This window comes from Strongylocentrotus purpuratus, unplaced genomic scaffold, assembly GCF_000002235.5.
Source record: "Strongylocentrotus purpuratus isolate Spur 01 unplaced genomic scaffold, Spur_5.0 spur5_scaffold_2, whole genome shotgun sequence".
Lineage (NCBI taxonomy): Eukaryota > Metazoa > Echinodermata > Echinoidea > Camarodonta > Strongylocentrotidae > Strongylocentrotus > Strongylocentrotus purpuratus.
The window spans coordinates 38,052,309-38,070,330 of NW_022145605.1; the positions used below are offsets into that span (position 1 = coordinate 38,052,309).

Consider the following 18,022-nt stretch of genomic DNA (forward strand, 5'->3'; position numbering starts at 1 on the left):
TCAATGTGGAAATTATGGAGGGGTGAGGGTGCACAATCATTCTGTGCCCCCTTTTTAAGATGTGGCATAGCCATAGGGATGGGTCTACATCTAGGTCCAGAGCCACCTACTAATAATATTAAAAATAGGCAATTAGATCTAGATCTATAGCTTGTAGCAAAGACTTCCAAAGCCATGGGTCTAGGCTCGTTTTTGATCCACTAGACTAGACTAGTCGTGCACATGTGTCATTATTGTGATCCAGGTCCAGATTCAGCTTAGTTTGAATGTAGATCTAGGCTAGATCTACCAACAAAAACAAAAACAAAACAAAAAAGGTGTCTCCCCCCTCCCCACCTCCCACTTCCCACTTCCCCTGATTTCGCTCTTAGTTATGTCATTGTGCCTTGTTTGAAATAATTAGTTTATTTTCAGGATTTTATGCCACTCCTTAGTTTTATGTTGGTGAGAATTCTGGATCCAACCCTACATATGACATGGATATTTCTTTCTCTAAAGGACATGAACAAAGTTATAAACTGATAACTATATTAGCAGGAACCTTACTAAGTTTCTGTTTTCTTTTAATTGTAGATGCTATGGAACAAAGAAGCAGATAATGATCACAGAAGTGCAACAAAGAGCACCAGGACCTGATCAACAAATGTATCTAATCAGGAACAGGACACCTAAGACCTAAGTTGAACTTTGGCAAGGTATGTTTGTATAAAGTTCGAAAATATTCAGGCTGTATAATCTAAGCCCATGCGAACACCACACTCGACTTGGACTATATACAAAGTTATGGGGAACTGTCATCTTGTGTTGCATTATATCTTGTAATTCTCATTTATTCTCTAGCTTTTTATTTAGGTCACAAACTATGGTGTTGCTAGTTTTTCTCTCAGCATATTAAAAGATGTACTCAAAGGTATTTTTCCTAAATATTACATTATATCTAACAAACTTTTGTTCACAAAAGTCTAGCAAATAATAACTTAAAATAAATTGGAAATTAAATTTAAAATAATTGGAAATACATTTAAACCTTTACTCTTCTCTTCAAAAAAGGCCCTATCAGATAGACATAAGTTTATCATTTTTTAATAAAATTAAAATGCAAGACCTAAAAAAAGTGGGGAGGTACTATTTTTGAAAATCCAATATAATGCAGCAGTTTTAATCTTATTTGATTTCTCCTCTCTTTTTGTTTTTTATTATGCAGGTTGTCCCATGCAGAAGGTTTGATTCCCAGGCTTCTTTTGTACAAGTCCCTTGTCTACCCTCATCTTGAGAACTGTTCCGGTGTCTGGGATCCCTACAACATCTCAGATGTCCAGGACGCTACTTCACAATGGGGACCACAAGAGAACCAGCAGTTTGACTGAGATGATCAGCACCTTTTAGTTGCCTACTATATCTACAACTACAAGGCACTCTGCAAGAATACTGGGAATGGTGCACAAGATAGTCAATGGTCTCTCCGCTCTCCCTTGAAAATATCCGCACTGCACTACTTATAGCTACTTGCGCCCTCTATATAGCAAACAATGCCTAATCGGTGCCTACTGGTCCCCCATGATCCTCTTTTTCTTATATTAATTGAGAGCTGATTTGATGAGATAACCACCTGTCAGTGACCTTGCAGGGTGGTCTAATCCCCCTGGCCAAACTAGTACAGACGGGCTTTAACAAATCACGAGCAGGAAGTACCATGACATGACCCTCCAGTTGCACCAAGCCAGAAGCGACATAGACAAGTTTGTATTTGCCCAACACTGTCCCAAAGTTAATGGAACTGACTTCCAGCAAATATAGTGCATGCTGACAGTCCAGCTGCCAGGGACTACTTCTGAGGCATCTACTCTCCTTATCCCACTTAAAAACAGTCTGTCTTCCTCACACCACTTGTAATCTTTAGTATTAGTTCATCTTCGTGATAGGCTACAACGCCTTTTGAAGATTACCCGAAAAATAAGAAGAAGATATATCGAGGATCATGAAAGTAATCATATCTTCTTTTAAATGCGTGTACATGTAATATAGTTTTTTGATATTTAATCTTAAGTCAAGTTCTGACAAAAATATTAGGGATGCTGAACTGGATAGTAAATTGAAGGGGAGGGGGGGGGTATAAAATGATGTAGTTCAATAGTAATATTGTAGTAATATAATTATACACTGTCGCTCATAAAGTTGGAATATTTTTGTTTTACCCCAATTTATGGAATTATTTTAAAAATAATTTAAAAATAATAGATCTAGATAATAGTATACATTCTTAGATCTTATTTTAAAATTATTTATAAAATAATTCCATAAATTGGGGTAAAACAAAAATATTCCAACTAATAGTAACAATAATGACAATGATCATGATAATAGTAGTAATAATGATAATACAGGTAGTAGTTAAAACAACAACAATAATGTCTAATGTAAGATAAAGTACTCATAAAACTCAGCTTTACATAATAAAATAGCATGTTGATATTATTGAATATTTTTTTCAAAATCTACAGTAAACTTTTACAACTGAAAAATTTGAATTCGAGAGACAGCCCCCCCCCCATCCATTTGCCATCCTTTTGTTGATGTCATGTTGGATTTAAAAAGATCTTTATAGAAACAAAATATGTTCATAAATGAGTTCATAAATGTTAATAAATTAGTTGATACTGCTTAATTCTGTTCTTTTCATTTTCTTATTTTGTGAAAAGTGATGATGCTGGTGATTATGATGATGTATAGGCACTCTGTAATGATAATGCTGTATGACTGAGGTGGGTCTGATGCAGTCTTGTGTAGAATTGAGTATGGTGTTCGACCTTTTGATGTTTGTTTATATCTGGTATCAGCGAGATAGATTTAATCATCTTTCCTAATGAGAGAAAGCGGAAATGTAACAAGAGAGTGGGCAAGACTAATGTATAAATACAGTATAAAAAATGGTTTATAACAAAGATGAGGGGGGGGGGGGGGTTAAATAAAGAATAAGTCAATGCCAAAATGATGAAAGCATAGGTAATTGGGGTGTGGATGGGGGAGGGAGTTAATAGAGCCTATGGAAATGTCAATATTGGAAGGGGTCCCTGTATTGAAAATGTTACTGTTGGGGGGGGGGGGCAAATTTCCAAAAAATCAGTGGCGACGAATGCAAAAATTTAAATTTCATTGGGGATGGGGCACAATATGAAGAACATTGAAGTCGAGGTGAGAATGATTCATTATTTGGACACTAAAAATATGAATATATCACTTGTTAATTAAGTCGGCTAAATGATCAGTGCAGTTTTTCTGATTTAAAAAATATTCAAGTTAATAAACAAACAAAAAAATAAGGTAAAAAATGAATTGAGGGACCACAGTGAAATGGGGTCATCATTTTTGCCTTTTAACTGAACTGAATTTCTTAAAATGTACTTTCCATCCTGGTGACAGTGAAGTTAGTGGCCCCAACTAAGTCAACCATTTAAAAGTTTATTACCCCTCTTCCCCCCCCCCCCCCCCCCCCACACACACACCTCCCCAACTCTGCATGACCTTTGTTCTACATTTATCCGGCCCAATGAAGGATTATGTCGATATAGTAACGCATGCGCATTGTCTTTTTTCATTGCGATAATATGCTAATAAGTGGAAAAGAGCTCATGAATATTCCAAATTTTAATTTAAATATTTTGCGCGCTACGCGCAGTCCAAAATCCCCATTTCGCTGGTGCACTAAAGATTTGTCGTCTTCATAGGCTAATACATGAAAAGTGGAAGCAGTGTGCACTTTTGACCCTCCAAAATCTCCCCATGGCTAGACGGATGCAGAAGCGGAGTTGAACCCCCCTGGGCGGGATACAGAGTTATAGGGATGGGCAAATATTTGACCCCAATTCGAGCGGATTCGCTTTCTATCTTTACGAAGACGCCTAATACATTGTAAAGATGCAGCTCTTTAAGTTGGCCTAAGCGAACATTTTGTAATTATTCAAACTAAAATGCATATTTTCTTGCCTGCGATTACTATGTCTTTGCAAAACTGCTAAACTCTACGGTGTGCATCTCCCTCCCTCTTCTCGGGCGGGGAAGGGGAAGGTTCGTTTATCCCAAGGTCCATTATTCCGAAAATGAATTACGGTTCATATTTCCGAAGGTTCATAATTCTGAAAAAAGAAAAAGGGTTCATAATTCCAAAGATTTGTATTTCCGAAAATGAAAAAGGGTTCATAATTCCCAAAATGAAAAAAGGGTTCATAATTCCCAAAATGAAAAAGGGTTCATAATTCCGAAAATGAAAAAGGGTTCAAAATTCCGAAAATGAAAAAGGGTTCATAATTTCGAAAAAAGAAATAGGGTTCATAATTGACTTCCGGAGTAACGGACTTTCGGAAAAACGACATGTAACCTTTTTCTCTATCCTCAACTGCCCCTCATCTTCCGGTAGCATTTATTTTCATCTTCATTAGATGTGAATCTACTGTGGTAGAAAACAGTCTTCCGCCTTACGAAGAGAATAAAGCCTTGAAGTATGATATTAGATCTGTTTTTGTAATGCTTATCGTGACTACTTTTAATGGTAGTAAGGACATGTTTCTGGATGGAGGAAGGAAAGATTGAATCATGAACAATACGGCATTGCGAAAAGAAAAAAACAAGCTAACGAACAAAACAAAAAAGTGGAACTTTTACGTCATAAAGGGTGTCGACTATACAAGCTCAAAGAAGAAATGGAATAATTCCCTCTACTGTACTGTGCTATAGCTTATCAGTTCCTGAACAAGGATGGTGGGAACTGTAGGATGAGATTAATATGGCTGTCCTTGAGCTTGAGATGGAACATGAGAAGGTTCCCTTCAGAAAGATGTGGCATTGTGACCTCTCTAATTGCGCGAAAACCCGATCTTATTAACGTCTCGTATTGCCTTACATCATCTCTTTCATGATATCCCTGTGATGAAGTTCTTCAATCTCTGTAGCCACAATGTAGTTTGATCTCCTGTAATGGCTATCCTCTAGCGTGAAATCACTTTAGAACTTACCGCAATCCTAATATCTGGGACAGTTCTAGGATTCTCTTGTCTTGTGGGGGGGGGGGGGGGGCACAAGTTCGAGAAAAAATTTGGCAAACAAAAAAGAAGGGTTATTTCATTGTACTCAAGGTATGCTAGATTCATGCTTGCCAGGGAGCGGGCACATACCCCCCCCCTTTTTTTTCATCCCTTCTCCTTCACTACCCATGATATGGATATGCCAAGTATAAGCGTTTTAAAAACATAACAAATAAATTCTTGCTTCATCGCATTGCTTCATGTTGAAATGTTGGAAACGATTACTGCTATGAAATTGTGATATGGATATGGATATTCCATGTCTCTGATCGATGCAACATTTTGCTTTGAGGCGATGTCGTTGCAGGTTAATAAGGCAATGAAATTTGATAATTTCTTATTTTTTATTTAGGTTTTCATGGTAAGTAATTTTTCAAGATAGCAGGCTTTCCCTAGCATTGTGATAGCCTTATGGAATATGCTGATACATCATGATTCCACCCTTGTGATAATTATAATTATAATTCAAATACCTCTAGTAAAGTTTTCAAGGAAGGTTTTAACAAGACTAAGTTTGGAAAACAGTTCACGTTACTCTATAAGCCTACTATCCCTATAATCGGAGCGACCTTCATCTATTCAATACAGAGTGTGGGAGTTACAAAACAGAGTAGGAGGAAACGAGGTACTAGATCAGGAGGATGCTAAGGGCCTGAAGTGTGCATGGGAAACCCGTGGCGATATAAATTTATAAGTCTCTCAATGGATTCCAGCTTGAGATTTGATGACTTCAATGGCTTTACTCTGTTCTTTTTAGTTATCCAGATTCGCTTGTTACCTTGACTATGACAAGCTATTTCGTCTGTCAATGTGGTTTAGGATTGAAACCGATAATGTCAGGTGCCGTTGTAATGTGGTTGATGAAAACTGAATCAAACCTTTATTTCATTAGAATTGTCTTTAAAACACGATATTTTAATAACAATACTACAGGTTATATTGTATACAACTCTCATCTTCTTTCTGAAGTACAGGTTTATTTCATTTTCACATCAGGATACATGAATATAATACGACGCAATTCACAACCAGGCAATTCGCTTTGATCCATGAACCTCAAAATAATCCCTAATGATATTGTTACACATTTTGTTTTTGTTTGGTTGGAATAACACTGGTCCTTTAAATAGGGTGAAGATTCATATTTCATTCAAAATTAACAAAGCATAATACACTTTACAAAATACTAACATTTCTTTAAGTAATATTGAAATAAATATTCCTGAATCATATTAATTAATAACGTAAAAATATGTTCTGTAAATCATTTCAAGATAGCTTTAAAAGTTTTACGAGAAAACTCTGCTCACTTTCTTTCTACGTAGATATATATTTCAAACCTAATTCACTCTACATATCAAACTTTAAACTCATAAAACTGGGTTGCGTAAGTGTCAAATGTTTTTTTTATTTTCTTATCTTGGTACATTTCTTAGCAATAATAGCAACATAACTAGGTCTTGTGCAGGTTGTGCGTCATACTTATTCAGAAACCGGCAACAATGTTTCAAGCTATAGCCATGGAGCTGCAGAACATGATCCAAACAATCACTCCTTCTCGGGCCATGTTCTATTGAATTGCTGAGCATACTGTATGACGTGCTTTCATTAATGAACGATCGTCGTCTGTAGCATGGTCTATGACGTCACAATGTATGACTAGTAGTTTGCGCCAATCAGGTTGTTCATTCATGGTAAATGACTTCGTATCCTGATCCTCCAGCTATACAAGCAATGCTGCACGTATGTCATATACACACTGCAATGCACCAGGTAATCACGTATACAGTGATTGCACTGACAGAAAAAAGTTACCTGCGCTTAGTAAAATAGGAATTTTTCTTTAACATTTTGTCAGGTGCATTTCGGGTCTAAACATGTAAAAGCGGAGAGGGGGGGGGGGGGGGAGGGGGGTTGACACCACTTAATGAGGATATGTGCATGGTTGTGTCCAGACTCTGCAGCTTAATACGCTACCGGAACACGCTATTATACTGTGTTATGAAACAAATTAGTTATCTCATGTATACAATAGGTGCCTTTCTACACCATTTACTGCATAGACCTATACCAACTTTATATCTAATGGAGATAATGAAAATCACTCTGAGAATAACACGTGAACTTTCCATGTTATCAAAGTTTTGACTAAAGGGAGATACTATAAAGTAAAACTGAACTCCCCCCCCCTTTACCTCATCCCCTACACACGCACACACAAAACAACACCCCCCCCCCCAAAAAAAAAAAAGAGGAAAATATTTAACATTCATGTCATCACTTTTAAGCATTTTATAACAGCTTGATTACCAAGAAATTCATTGATATTTTAATGATGATCATTACGACGATCAACAATCTACTCTCAAAATCTGATATTTCATAGAGGTTGTCACACAAGTGCCCAAATCCTAGATTATCTTGGAATAAACACGGACTGTATTGAACCCGCGGGCCCCTTTCCCCTTTATTTCAGAACGTTCATCATTCTAAGTAGGCTACACGTATAAGCTTTGATGATGTAGCGAACCTTAATAATAATAATAATAATAATAGCTAGTTCTTATATAGCGCTTTTTCAAGACCGAAGGCCCTCTCAAAGCGCTTTACAGATATACATATTATTATTACCCCGGTCATAGGATTCAGGCTTACCCGCACACAATGTATGCACATTCTCCACTCTCTGGGGAGCATTCCAGCCAGGCGTCTTTTTTACGAGCGCACACTTGCTAATCTAACCACATTAGCTTTCGCATCCTACCGGGTACCCATTTAACACCTGGGTGGAGAGTGGCAAATGTAGATCAATGTCTTGCCAAAGGACATTAGTGCCGCAGTGGGACTTGAACCACGAACCTTGTGATCCACAGTCCGGTGACATATCCACTCGTCCACGACACCTCTACTTAAGTAGCCTGAAAACTAATGGAAAAGAAGGAAGTTATCGGTACGTGGACAGTAACTTTTATTTTATCTCTTATTTATCTCTCTCTCTCTCTCTCTCCCTCTCTCCCACTCTCTCTTTCTCTCTATCTCTGCATTGTCCTTCCTCTCTATGATGTTCTTCTTCACCTCATTTCAAATCTGTCTTTCTCTCTATTTTCTCTTTCTCTCGATCTCTGTTTATTTTCTCTTCACACCAATGATGTAACTTCGAGCGATATATTCTAAATACAAAAACACGCCATCAGATTAAAGTACTAACACTCGATTTCAGTTTAAAGCTTGAGATGCTCACACCATAGATCGTATTCCATATGCAGTCCGCCGCGCCACCGGGGCAGTCTGCTTCCTGGGTCGGTATCTAAACATCGTCCACCGTATCTCTTAATCCAGAAGTGGATTAACGTAGATACAGGGATCATGACACTGACAGCGCCTTGTCTACACCTTGTATTAGTAAGCATTCCGCCATCGTAATTCGACGAAAATCTGCTCTCCTGTTTCGTCTCTTCTTTTTAAATATTCCAGTCCATTTCCACCCTAGTGGTCCCATGTGCTCAAATCCGTGTCTGGCAATGTGTTCATGCGACAAATTTTTCTCTCTGGATGCATGCGGCCTGATGAAATCTAATTTCTTCTATTCTGAGGGCTGGCATGGGGTAACGTGGCTGGCAGTGGAGATCAGATAATGAGTTCCACACTAATGGAATAGAGTTCGACGACTTCCAGTAACTCTTCTTGTAGTTACTGTCAGGGGATCGGAAGCGGGGATCGGAGCTGAGGCCGAGAGGAAGGTTTAAAAGTGATCGGAATCGCGTGAGGACATTGGCTACAAGAGTTGAGTTAAAAATATTAAAGGGCACATTCTTGGTAAGATTAAGAAGGGTCGAATAAGTATGGGTCAAATAAGGATAAATTTAAGAAGGGTCAAGCATAGCTTTTAAGTAGGTTCGCTTTTCATTTTCGTATTTAATGATTTACAGATCATTCTCTCATGTTATCGATTGCTATGATTCAGGATTATTTAGTTCCATATTACTTACAGAAATGTTAAAATTAGGAAAAAGGAATTAGCCTATGCTTTGTTATTTTGTGTATGGAATATGAATGAAAGTTAACAATCAATCAATAGATATTCTTGATTTGTATCAGGCTACAACACAATCCGTAAAACAGATCATCATGGAACGACTGCATTTCCGAGACTTTCATGTTTAGCGAAGATTTTAATACAGTTATGAACAATATATAATTGTTCATGAAAAAAATTGTTATCAAACCAACCTTACAATAGGTTTTTAAAACTGTAATAATATGGCCAATGAGTTTATAAATATGCAGTATAATATTTGCATACATATACCTATATGAGAGCAATTATATTAGTTTTTGTTTTTTTTTAGTTGTAAAATTGTGGTATTTTTAAACCGACCGTGTGCATACGGTTTCATACTGAATAAGTCGTTTGGCATTAAGTGCACAGTGTTGAATGTAGTTTCCAACAAATTTCTCTCAGTTTTTTTTCAATTTTGCTGTTCGAGCCAATAATAAGATATCAATTTCGAATTAACTCCGTTTATCTCCAAATTGACTAGCAATTCTATAAACGACGAAAAGCTGAATCTAGTCACTGATTCCTCGAAATCTAGGGCTGTAAGATACCGAATTATATCCAAAGCGCCCTTAGGAATTTACATTACTTGCATAAAATGCGATTCGTTGGATACACTTATGTTATCGTCGTGACTATTTGAAGCGGTACTTGGGAAATGGATACAAATAGCTTGGTTTTCGATGTATGTGTTAGCAAACCTCAGCCAAGTAGTTAGCCATCTGATCACAGCTACAAATCTCAGCGAACATTAGTCGGGTTACATCGTCTAGCCTGCATTATCACACCCTGTAAAACATGTATTTTGTTTTATTTAATCTAGTTTTAATCTGACTTGACATCATTTAACCTATTCATTGGTACGACGCCATTCTGAGTTTAAACATTTTATTTCTAAATCTTACAATTTGATAAAGTCGGTAGGTAAAAACGTTCATAAACCGTTTGTAACAGACAACAACATCATGCCCTATATAGAGAACTTTGTTTTCACAGTTGATTTTTACTCTGAAAGGACTTTCGTTGATTTGTGTGTGTTTTTCTTCAGCTTTTAAATCACTTAGTTAGTACGTGTATACATAAAATTGATACAAACCGATAATCGTTAGTTCAAATAAGAAGTGTATCGACATATTTAATTCTAATTCAACTTGTTACTTTAAAACTAAATGCCACCCCATTTCTCTGAATATAAAGAGTATGAACCTACAGATTTTATATCCTAAATGTTCCTCCAAAAAATAAAATGGTGAATACACTGTTCACATAGCACATTATTTAAATCAGAGATTTCAGCCCTTTTTTTCATGAACATGAGTCTGTTTCACCCAGACTAGTACCTTCTCCATGCTTTCCCATCGAAAGTCACATGAATACATAAAACACGAATTTTATCCGACCTTCGAGGAGCCGGCCGATTATACTTCGACAGCTCAAAAACTCATGTTTTCTCTTGACAGAAGACTCTTAAGTTACCTCCCAAGTCACTTTATTGTGATTGCATTCCACGAATTATAATTTCAGATTATCACCGCGATTTTCATTGATCGCTATTGAAAGATATCGAATACCCAATCGTTTATTTTAAAGGAGATATATTACTTTACCAATGCTGAAAAGTCATCACAGATAATGTCATAGAAATCAGGATTATGTAAGCGGAGACAATCGAATGGAATTTCTTTAACCTTTCGTCTTTATTTTTGACCTATTTTAGGGATTTTGTATTAAAATTGGGGAATGAACTAGGCCTTTTCTTATTCCTATAGGGACGGTTTTACATCTAAATATCAACGTTTTTTTTTGTCTTTAAAGATTCTAATAACAAGGTTGATTTTGTCCCTGTAAGACAGCTGGATAAACAGGATAAAAAATAACTACTTTCGTGATCAGTGGCCTTTAGCATGTGTCCATCCATCCATCGAAGGGCGCTGGCTTCATTGAGCCACTCTTCTTAACAAGGTGGAGGAAACGGAGGGTGTTGGTGGGATCTTATGATTACTTTTCAGGTCTTCTTTCCCCTTTCTTCTATCTCTCATTGCCTCCCCACCCCCACTCGTTGCCATTCAATGGAGGGGGAGGGGAGGGGAGGGGGCACATGCCCTCATAACCGCGTCACTTCATGACCGCGTCAAAATGTTAGATATTACCTTTAAATCCACGTCAATCTTATCAGTATACATCACGAAGGAGCGAAATATCAAAATGGGGAAAACTAGCATGAAATTGCGACACGACTTCTCGACCTGGTGAATTCCACTTCAAATCGTATTATTAACACTTGTCATTGCAATGAATAGAGCCTCTTAGAGGGGTGTTATTTCAAATGCAGCAAAGGCGAAGTTTTGATCAAAGCAACTTGAAGCAGACAGATTATACTTAGCTGTCATTCCCTCTCTTTCTCTTTCCTCTCTCTCTCTCTCTCTCTCTCTCTATCTCTCTCTCTCTCTCTCTCTCTCTCTCTCTCACACACACACACACACACAAATACGCATGCACACACACAAAGATAATGATAATAATAAATAATAATGATTAAAATATCAATAATGACGATGATGATAATAATAACAAGAAACACAACAACCATAATGAAAATGTTGATATGAAAATGATAATATTAATAATGATAATGATATTGATAATAATAATAATAATAATAGTAATAATGATAAGCATCATTATCATAATAACAACAAGAAAACAAATCCAACAATGATGATAATGATAAACCCGAATACCTGTACATGTCTTGTGTGAGGATTTTAATAATCGGAATTTTGTAATGACGAATGAGGATTTTAGAATGTACCTATATGACCAAAGGTCGTCGATCCATCTTCAGGATTGAGGAAGAGAGAGAAGGGGGGGGGGTGTTAAACAAAAGGGGTGGGGACAAACGCGACCATCCCATGCAGAGTTTATTATTTGGGGTGGGAACCTGCCCCTTTACAATGATGTCGTACCACGAGATGTTTGAAGGGGGTAGGTATAGCGTGATACTTTTTATTTTCTCCCAAGAATTGGCACAACCCTCCAGATGGCGCTGTTCCATTCCCTAAAACATCGTAGAGGTTGTGAAGTATCGTCCATATGCAAACTTGTTATATTGAATTCACCTGAGTGTTTAGATCAATATTTCAATCACATCTTTTAAACTACCCCTTATCCCCCCCCCCCCCCCAGTATACGCAATATGATTTCTGTTGAAATTAGATAACCCAATTAGGGGAACGGATAATTAACCATTTATCAACATTGTGGCATAATACAATTAAATGGTTTACCGACTAAATCTGATAAAACGACACTCTTGACTCTAAACAATACAATTTTTTCCTTAATATTCCATGTTTTAAATTCATGAACAGTACATTACTTTAATCTCTGTCAATGTTGCATTCGCTTTCATCAATCTCCGCACTATTACTGTGAAAGAAGCCATTTTTTGAGAAAAAAAAATCTAAAATCTAATAAAGATATTTGAGGAACCTGACAATGGTTTAATTCTCCAAATTAGTGAAGCCTCATAGAGTTTCTCTCTCCCTTGTCAGTGAAAATATAATTATATCTACGAAAAGATATATGATACGTCTTTCGGCGTTCTAATTTGATGATGATGATGATAAACATAATAATAATGCCCTCTTATAAATCGCTTAGGTCCGCCGTGCAGTGTTCCTTATCAAAGTTGAATTATCGCTCATCTATGATGACTAGCCTATAGATGCTTAGCAACAAGTAAGCGGGGACTAGTGAAAGGACCCGATGTGTAAACATTGCTCGTCTGAAGATGAAAAGTGTCTGATAAAATCAGTTGAGTATAAAACTCGTTAACGATGTGTACACAAGACTGTGTTACACGGACTAAGAGATGAATGGTGTCCTTCGGGAAATTCATAAAATTGACTCGACATTCATAAAAATTGGCTCGGCGCGGAAAGCATTTTCCGTATGACCTAACTTATCGCGATTACATTGAGTTGCATAACGGCACAATCATGCAGTTTGAATGCGAGAATAAAGCCGACATGTTCAAATAATTGCAGTGTCGTGTGATTAAAGTTTGGTCTTACTGGAACTATGGGAACAGTACAAGAAGTACCAAATATAAAGCGTTTCCGAAACAAGTGTCTGTTCACATTAGGCCTGCTGTTTCAAAGAAATACATATACAGTGCGTCCCAGAAAAAACGAAACCGAGAATTATCGATGTTTTAATCGCAACTTAATCACAATTACAATTAACTAATGAAATTTATTTGTAAGGCTTAGATCCTCCTCTTTCATTTGATGCAACTCATAATGGTATTATGTCACGCATGAGTGATTAAAATCGATTTGAAGAGAGGGAACCAAAAGGTCATTTGGCGGACGGTATCTGAATTTCACAGAAAAGAAAAAAATCACATTTCGAGAAAGTTCAGTTTCTGCCCTTTCATGACACCTCAATCATAAATGAGCATCATCGTTGACTATCAGCCATAGACGAAAGATGTCATGCATGGCTGATTGTAAACGAAACGGAGTTAAGTCTTTTGTCAATTCTACTTGTTGCTACGGCAGGCTGCCAGTGAAAACGAATTCGTTTAATAAAATTATGGAAATGCAAGCATTAATTAAAACAAACAGACATTTGTTATTCCTTGCTCAATTTTCCTGATTGAGGTGTCATGAAAGGGCAGAAACTAAACTTTCTAGAAATGTGATTTTCTCTTTGAAATTCAGATATCGTCCGCCATATGACTTTTTGGTTCCCTGTCTTCAAATTGATTTTAATCTCTCATGCATGATATATGCATCATTATGAGTTATATCAAATGAAAGAGGAGGATCTAAGCTTTACAAATATGTGTCATTTATTAATTGTAATTTTGATAAAGTTAGGATAAAACATTAAAACATCGATAATTCGTATAATGCGTATAGTGCGTAGAACTAGGACGCACCACGTGCAGGATGTGGAGGGAGGATCACTCTTGCTCGGGTGAATTAAATGTGAACAAGACCACCCAAATTAGTAGGGTGTGGGGAAGGGGTTTTGTCATTTCACCCCCCCCCCCCTCCCCTTTTCCTCCCTCTCTCTCGCTCTGTCTTCTCTTTCATCATGAGTAATTAATGTTTTTTTTATTATTTTATTCAATAGGGGGACATGTCCCGTGCCCCCGATAGCTAGGACTCTGCACACAGCCTCGGAGAGAAACAACAAAAGGATGTTGTGTGCTACTCAACCGTAGCGTCGAATCGGAATTTTAGGGCAGTGTTGGTTTGGCAAACTGAGCATCATCTTTCTCAAACTAATGATAATTCTTAGAAGTCGGGTCGTATAGAAACAGAAGGATGAGCAATCTAGATTTTTTTTGAATGGCGAAGAGACCAATGTAAAATGATATCGTGTTTGCTCTGCCTTCAATTAGGCATTGTCTGGACAGCCTACAGCAGCTGCAGTTTCCAAAATTTTGTCGCCGCTGTACCGGGTTTCCTTCTTTCCTCGTAATATGCCCCCAGTTTATTCACCATCTTTACAATGGCATGATGAGAATCTGGGTTAGAGATCGAGCAACATTTTTATTTCCTTCAGTGAGTTTGGTCGGAGAAAAAGTTATTAAAAGGAAGAGTCCTCCATCAAAATGATCATCCATTAAAATGAAATTTGAGACTGCACCTGTTTGTCAGCATGAAGGAGGAGTTCTAGAAAGAAGAGGATACCGGATCTGCTCTTTAGCGATAAATTGTGGATAGCATCATGTCCATATGCAATATGATGAGCGTGACGGAAGCTAGCGGTGATGTCTTGGTGGAGTGAGCGTGTATAGTGGTGAGGAGATGTGATGGTAGCGATGGCGGTGGTGGGGCTTAGATTTTGGATGGCTCTGGGTTGAGGTTGTTGCACTGGTACTCGATCATGATAATAGTGTTTCGTCGCGGAACAGCATGAAAATATGAAACAATTAAATAATAATTATAATGGTCATGCATAGTGTTGGTAGGTGTGCTAAAGGCGGGGGGGGGGGGGGAGGGGGAGGGGGTCATTCATGATCGGTAGTGGTGGTTTGGGAAAGATAACGCTGGTTATCAAAATGATGATGCCCTTACAGCAGGTGATGGCCACGTGGTTAACTTATTGGTAACATTTGGATTTGATGGAGGCGGTGGTCAGTAGTGGAAGGGGGGGGGGGGGTGGGGGCAAAATATAAGCCACCTCTCAATGTTGCTTCGACCTCTCTCACGATGTAAGGAGATTGAGGTCTAAAGAGACAGGCCGACGGAGGAGAGTGGGAAGAAAAAAGGGATAGGGAGAGAGCTAGGAGGGATACAGATAGACTTGTAAGAGACAGAAAGAGGGAAGGAAGAGGGGAGGAGTGGGCCGGAAGTGATCGAGAGAGACGGAGAGACAGAAAGCGAGGGTGGGGGCGAGAGGGTGAAGCAAGTAAATTTGCAGGAATACACCTAGTTCACTGAGTTGATGAAGGGAAGAGAGATGGGAGAGAGAGAGGGAGAGAGAGAGAGAGAGAGAGAGAGAGAAAGCAGGATGTTAAAAAGTTTGTAGAACTACAACTAGTTCACTGAGTTGACGCAGGGAAGAGAGAGAGAGGTGAAAAAGAGGCGGGCGGGGGGCGGGGAGACAGACAGACAGACCAAGAGACAGAGAGAGAGGTAACCCGACACATGCTCCGCCGACGATTGCTCCGCCGACATTTACTCCGCAAAACGCGACAATTGCTCCGCGACATTTGCTCCGCGACATTTGCTCCGACGTCAAATGCTCCGCCGACAGTTGCTCCGCCGACAGTTGCTCCGCCGACAGTTGCTCCGCCGACAATTGCTCCGCCGACAGATGCTCCGCCGACAATTGCTCCGCCGACAATTGCTCCGCCGACAATTGCTCCGCCGTCAATTGCTCCGCAAAACGCGACAATTGCTCCGCCGACATTTGCTCCGCCGACATTTGCTCCGCCTGAAGCGACAATTGCTCCGCCGACATTTGCTCCGCCGACAATTGCTCCGCCGACAATTGCTCCGCCGACAATTGCTCCGCCTGAAGCGACAATTGCTCCGCCGACATTTGCTCCGACGACATTTGCTCCGCCCAAAAAGTGTCCCATAAACTACAAATGCTACTAGTACTACGACAAATGCTTCGCCGACAATATTTTCTTTACACCTATTTTTTTCGTTTCTTTTTTTCTTCTTCATTTTCTGAATGCATTTCTTGAAATAATGTAGATGAAATGAAATGAATGAATGTTGATGAAGTGGGAGGAAAAAGGAGTTACCTAAAAGTCATTTCGAATATACTGAAATAACTTTCCATCTATCACTGTACGTCCCATATAATGTATACTAAACACTCATTACATGTCGTGGGAAGTTTTAAAAAAAAGTAGAGCAGCAAGCCACATTCCCCAATACGCGCATACCTCCTAGTTGTAATTTCAAGTAGCTCATCAATATGTAATACCTGAAATTACCTCGATCAATGCATCTTACTAGGTAAAGCATTATACAATGTAATAGGTCATCATGGAAGTTTAGAAAATAAGTAAGGGGGATTTACCAAGTGTTGATCTTTTTAAGAGTTTTATAAAGAAACAAAAAGATATTGAATATTTCTCAGCGAAAAAAAGGAACAAGCTTGTTTCGCATTTTAAGAAATGGCGATTTGACTTATGATACTCATGTTGATTTAACTTTTATTCCTGTGCCCCCTCACTCCCCTTTACGCACTGGAGTTCAAACTATGATTTATATGTGTACAGTGTATTTTTTTTTACTATAATGTTTTTTTTTTATAACTTTCTTGTCCTTTCATTATTGTTAGTTGTTCTTATATACATATTGGTTTGTTTTTTTTTGTCTAATTATTACCAATGACTTGTAAATATGTAATTTTTATATGATTGAAAATTTAATAAACACACAAATATAAAAAAAAAAGTTTAGAAAATAAGGGCACTTATATACGTAAGGAAGAGAACCCATTCAGACGGGAAAATGAGATGGCAGCCTTTCTGCTTATTCACATTTATACAAATCATTTTGTTGCAGTTTGATGTTAGTTCTTCATGATAAGCCAATTGCTCTTCTTCCGGTGGCTTCGTGAGTCCCTTAAATTATTTAGTGAAAACAAAGTACTCGAATGAAACAGAGTGTTTTGCACACTAACATATATATATTAAAGCTACATACACTTAACTAAAGGAAAGAAACCTTTAGAAAATGGACTGGATATTATTGGAAATATTATTCTAAACAAGAATGTACTACATGATTGTATTACTTTACGTTTCAATTTCACGAGAGAAATAGAACTCGAGAGGGGGAGCAGAGAAGAAGTGATGGAAATGAAAGAAGACTAACAGCATGAGAGGAAAGAAAAGAGCAAAGAAGACAAGAAAACGGTGTAAACAGGAAAAGGAGGAGCATGGGAGAGAGAGAAAGAGAGAGAGAGAGAGAGAGAGAGATAGCCTTGAGCTTTGGATCAGCTAATGAGTAATACATGAAGCAGATTTTGAGCGGAGTAATTATCTTTCGCCGGAGAACTTGCGTAAGGAGCTATAATTTTATTTTTTATTTTTTTAAATCAAACATAATGGGGAATAGCAAAAAACGGTTGTCTTTTTTGCTCTTTTCTTTCCTCTCATGTTATTAGTCTTCTTTCATTGAGGTAATTTCAGGTCTTGCATATTGATGAGCTGTTTGAAATTAACTAGGAGGTATGCGCGTATTGGGGAATGTGGCTTGCTGCTCTACTTTAAAAAAAAAAAACTTCCCATGACATGTAATGAGTGTTTAGTGTACATTATGTGGGACGTACAGTGATAGATGGAAAGTTATTTCAGTATATTCGAAATGACTTTTAGGCAACTGCTTTTTCCTCCCACATT

At 38.0% G+C, this 18,022-nt stretch overlaps 1 long non-coding RNA gene across 1 annotated transcript; it reads left to right on the forward strand.

Annotated features, from left to right (window-relative positions):
• Nucleotides 1–645: 645 nt before the first annotated feature.
• On the forward strand, nucleotides 646–1,709 carry LOC115926562. The gene is made up of 2 exons (XR_004065088.1): nucleotides 646–695; nucleotides 1,205–1,709. It is a non-coding gene; the product is annotated as an uncharacterized LOC115926562 (long non-coding RNA).
• Nucleotides 1,710–18,022: the final 16,313 nt, after the last annotated feature.